Genomic DNA, 5,845 nt, shown 5'->3' on the forward strand with positions numbered 1-5,845 from the left:
TTTAGAGGAGGGGAACATGAGAAATTACTAATTAATTAGCATAAAGTTTCGGTTAAACAAGGCGAATAAGTTCTAGAGATCTGTTGTATAAGATTTCACCTGTAGTCAACGGTAACATATTACACATTTAAACATTTTCTAAGGTAAATCTCATGTTTAGTGTTCTCACAACAATAAAATAAAATTGCTTTAAAATTTTTAAAAATTTGAAAAAAAATCATGTTAATAGCCATGCTGGAAAGAAGTTTTCACTTTTAGTTCATTATGGACATCTTACTATTATACTAAAGAAAATTATACTGTGATCAGAAACTGGGCATATAAAATAACTACACTATATGGAATCCTGTGTGTAATATATTTAAAAAATTGAAACCACAGAGACATGCGTGGGAACAAAGTATACAAATTGTTCTCTATAAAAATAAGTATATGACCAAAATACATGACACCTACCAGAATAACTAAAAAATATATAGTGAAGGTGAAAGTGAATTCCATCACTTGTGACAGGTGTGGGTTTGCAGATGCCATTGATGTAGGAATTCTCCTTGGCAACTCTTCCAATCAGAAGTTGCAAGCCTTTGCACACTTGTGATTTTGTGGTTTTTTCTAATCTAACAAAATTCATATTTGATGAAATGTGCAGATAGCTGCTTGGCAACATTTCTCAGGAGAACTAGGATTACAGTAAACAGTGGACATTTTAACATTGTTTTTGTGAGATCCTTGGTTGGCTACAGTGGTCTTAAAGGAGCACTGCATTATCCCCTCAAAATTAATTAATTATCCCAATTCATTTTATACTAAAGTCAATCAAAGCATGAAATGCTCCCCTCTCCAAAAAAAAAGCCCTTTGCTCTAAAGCATATTTTACCCTCTCTTCTTTCTCTACAAAGCCATCCTAGACTCACTTGACACATGGTGAGCTTCCTGTGAGAATTCCTCATGCATTTATGGGGCAAGTTCAGGTAGCTTTCAAAGAACCATGTAATTAGCACACTCTTCCATATTCTTATTTGATTTGTCAATGATTTGCTGTCTCTTAAATCAGATGGTACACTCCTTGAGAATAAGGTTAGCATGAAATACTTACACCACCTTGTCCACCCTCTCAGTGGGTTAGGAAAGTTTGGAACCAAAGAAATCTTCAACAACACTTGAGAATATACTTTGGAATATCATCAACATAAAGTTGATGTTCCTGTAAAGCATTAAAAATAGCTACAAGATGGTTCCTGCATGAGCATTAGTTAACAAATTATGTTGGGTTTTGTATTTAACCACCCTGAAGTGTGGACCTGTCTCCCCGTAAGCAGATATTACAGAGAAAAAGCAGCTGTGGCTGAAAGTCTTGTTGGGAAGTGAAAAGACACTGCACAGGTGTTGGTGTAGGAACAACAGCAGATAGAAGCTGAGTCACCTCTGTAACGAGCGTGATCAGGACAAAAGGAAGCATGATGCACACTGGATTGTGGGGTTGTGATTTGTTACTAAAAGTAGTCTTTCTCTGTCTCCAGAGTGCCTGCAATTGCTTCTGTCATTTCCTTTATCATGCTGTGTTGTATTGTGAATGTTTCAGACGTTTCTTGGATGTGTCTGGGGAATTCTTGAAATGAAACTGAGTGGCAGACCTTCATCCATAGACTTCAGTAATTTTAGTGATGATATCAATGTCCTCTAGCAAAAGACTCCCGGGAACATACATATACTGATCAAGCTCTACAGGAGACCCAGGTTTGATTCCTGGGTCAGGAAGATCCCCTGGAGAAGGAAATGGCAACTCCCTTCAGTATTCTTGCCTGGAGAATTCCATGGACAGAGGGACCTTGCAGGCTACAGTCCATGGGGTCATAAGAGTCAGACATGATTTAGGGACTTAACCACCACTAGCCAAAGACTCCCAGGAACACACATACAAAGTGGGTTTGTCACTTAGTGAGAATCTACACCACGGAGAACTGTGAGGCATCTCAAGAAAAAAAGGGCGCCGAACAAACTTATTCTAGGCTTTGAGCTTTGGTTGAGTGACTTGGGGGAGGGTCAAAGGAATCTGTGGTTCAGTCTGGGTTGGGTGCCATCAGAAAACAGAGCTGTCCTGTGATTGAGTATCTTAGTCAATTTTATCAAGGGTGGGGGACAGACTAGAATGAGACTAATTGATAAAGAAGCAGTGGTCACTCATATTAGTCAGGAAGGAGAAATATTCAGTCATTTCTGTGGTTTGGACAATGTTCGTATTTTGTCTGGGTTCAGACATTATGGAGTAGTCTTGATTTGTCTTGATCCATCATAGTTGCACAGTTGCCTGATCTGATACTGATAATTTGGGGGGCTCGACAGAACACCAAGCTTTAGTTTGGTGTTGCTACTAGTGCCAGGCCAGCACCTACCAACACCAAGGCCAACTGATAGTACTAGGCTAGCTCTTGGATGTTAGGAGATGTTTCTCTTTTTAGTTTGGTGTTTTACCAATAGGCCATGTGAAAGGGGGCTTCCTTAAATGCATTTCAAAGAGGTCTGACCTCCCCCTCCACCCTACAGGCATTTCTGTCTCTAAACCCATGTTCTTTTGCCCCTACTGCATTGCTCTAGCTCCATCTACTCACCCCCTGGCATATTTCTGGGGCCTATCCCAAGTCCTACATTTTCCATAAAGTCATCTCTGATCACTCCACTCCAAAGGACTTTCTTCTGCTCTGATCTTGGTGCTTTTATTGTTTAGTCTACCTGATTGGCACTTTTAGGGTCTAACACTACATGCAATCCATGTATGTAATGATAAGAGGTAACATGTACTGTTAAAAGATCTTCTACTGCAAGAGACTTACCTCTCCAACTGAAACCTAAACTGTTTGAGGGTAGGGATCATAGGCTGAAAACTCATGTTTTTTATGTTTCAGGTTCTGTTTCAAGTTTTTGCATATGTTAATTCGTTTAGTACAAGTCTACAAAGTAAGCACTATTATGATCTCCATTTTTCAGGTGAAAACAAAATACCTCTTATTAACCCTCTGTTACCCACCCCCCACCCCTTCCCCATCCAGTTAACTAAGAGGCTGGTTAATGATGGATAGCAAAAGGCAGGGGAGTGGTGTGTGGAGATTTTCTCCCCAAATACTTTTCAAGTATAACTCACTTTACATAATACATGCTCTTAAAAACAACATTAATAAAACCATGTTTGCTTAAACAGAAGAGCTACCACTACTATGCAGATTATCAAAGCATTGTGAGGGCTTATGAAGATAGATCAATGCAATTTGGCATGTGGTATCTCCTTAGACTTTCACAATGCTACTCTTATCCTCATTTTACAGGTAAAGAAACCATGCTGCATATATATGGAATTTAGAAAGATGGTAGCAATAACCCTGTATACAAGACAGCAAAAGAGACACTGATGTATAGAACAGTCTTTTGGACTCTGTGGGAGAGGGAAAGGGTGGGATGATTTGGGATAATGGCATTGAAATATGTATAATATCATATATGAAACGAGTCGCCAGTCCAGGTTCGATGCATGATACAGGATGCTTGGGGCTGGTGCACTGGGATGACCCAGAGGGATGGATGGGGAGGGAGGAGGGAGGAGGTTCAGGATGGGGAACACATGTATACCTCTGGGCAGATTCATGTTGATATATGGCAAAACCAATACAATATTGTAAAGTTAAATAAAATAAAATTAAAAAAAAAACATGCTGCAGAGTGGTTCCCAGAAAGAAAAAGAGGAAGAGAAGACAAAAAAGGTTAAAAAAAAGAAGAGAAAGAAAAGTGGATGTACAGACTCAATGCAAGTTCTATTAAAATTCCAATGACATTTTTCATGGAAATAAGACAAATAGTCCAATCATATGGAATCACAAATAGCCAAAGCAATCCTGAGAAAGAACAAAATAAAAGGCATCACACTTCCTGATCTCCAACTATATTGCAAAGCTATAGTAATCAAAATAACATGGCACTGGCATAAAACAGACAAATAGATCAATGGAATAGAAATAGAGGCCAGAAATAAACCAACCTGTATACAGTCAACTAATACTTGACAAGGGAGCCAACAATACTCAATGGGGAAAGGATGGTCTCTTCAATAAAAGGTAATGGGAGAACTAGATATCCACATGAAGAAGAATAAAAGTAGACTCCTATCTTACACAGCTCACAAACATTAAGTCAAAATGGATTAAAGGCTTAAATATAAAATCTGAAACTGTAAAACTCCAAGAATAAAACGTAAGGTAAAAGCGCCTTCACATTAGTCTTGGCAGTGATTCTTTTTTTGTATAAAACACCAAAAGCACAAACAACAAAACCAAAAATTAATAAGTAGGACAATATCAGCAAGTAGGGCTTCCCAGGTGATGCTGTGGTAAAGAGCCCGCCTGCCAATGCAGGAGCCAAAAGAGACATTGGATTCGATCCCCAGGTGGGGAAGATGCCCTGGAGAAGGAACGGCGACCCACTCTAGGATTCTTGCCTGGAAAATGGTATGGGCAGAGGAACCTGGCAAGCTACAGTCCAAGGGATTGAAAAGAGTTGGACATGACTGAGCACACACACACACAAGATGACGTCAAACTTTTAGTGCTTCTGCACAGCAAAAGAAATAATAAAAAATGAAAAGGCAACCTACAGAGTGGGAGAAAATATTTGAAAGCCATATATGTGTAAGGAGTTAATATCCAAATATATAAGGAACTCAATAGCAAAAATCAAATAATCCAATTTAAAAAAAGGCAAAGGACCTGAATAGACATTTTTTTTCTAGGAAACACATCTAAATTGCTAATGGGTATATGAAAAGATGCTCAACATCACTAATAATCAGGGAAACACAAATCAAAAACACAATGAAATACCATCTAACATATGATAGAGTGGCTAACATCAAAAAGATAACAAATAGCAAGTGTTATTTAAGGATGTGGAGTGCAGTGTGCCTCTGTGCACTGTTGATAGGATTGTAAATTGATACAGCCACTATACAATACAGTATGGAGGGTCTTCAAAAAATAAAAAATATAATAAAGCCATCATGTGATTCAGCAATCCTACGTCTGCTACTGCTACTGCTGCTAAGTCGCTTCAGTTGTGTCCAACTCTGTGCGACCCCACAGACGGCAGCCCACCAGGCTCCCCCGTCCCTGGGATTCTCCAGGCAAGAACACTGGAGTGGGTTGCCATTTCCTTCTCCAATGCATCAAAGTGAAAAGTGAAAGTGAAGTCACTCAGTCGTGTCCGACTCTTAGCGACCCCATGGACTGCAGACCACCAGGCTCCTCCATCCATGGGATTTTCCAGGCAAGAGTACTGGAGTGTGGTGCCATTGCCTTCTCCCAATCCTACCTCTGGTTGGGTATATCTGAAGAAAGTGAAGTCACTATCTGGAAGAGATTTCTGTACACCACACCTATGTTCACTGCAGTGTTATTCACAATAACTAAAACATGAAAACAACCAAAATGCCCATAGATGGATGAATGGACAAAGAAAATGTGGTACACACACACACACACACACACACACACAGAGGAATATTATTTAGCCATAAAAAAGGAAATTCTGTCATTTATGACAATACAGATGGATGGACATTGAAGGCATTATGCTAAGTGAAATAAGTCAGATAGTGAAAGACAAATACCATATTGTCTCACTTATATGTAGTATCTAAAAAAAGTCAAACTTATAGAAACAAAGTGGAGAAGTCAATGGCAACCCACTCCAGTAATCTTGCCTCGAAAATCCCAGGGACGGCAGAGCCTGGTAGGTTGCCGTCCATGGGGTCACACAGAGTCAGACACGACTCAAGTGACTTAGCATCAGCAGCAGCATAGAA

This window comes from Bos taurus, chromosome X (assembly GCF_002263795.3).
Source record: "Bos taurus isolate L1 Dominette 01449 registration number 42190680 breed Hereford chromosome X, ARS-UCD2.0, whole genome shotgun sequence".
In the NCBI taxonomy this organism is placed as follows: domain Eukaryota; kingdom Metazoa; phylum Chordata; class Mammalia; order Artiodactyla; family Bovidae; genus Bos; species Bos taurus.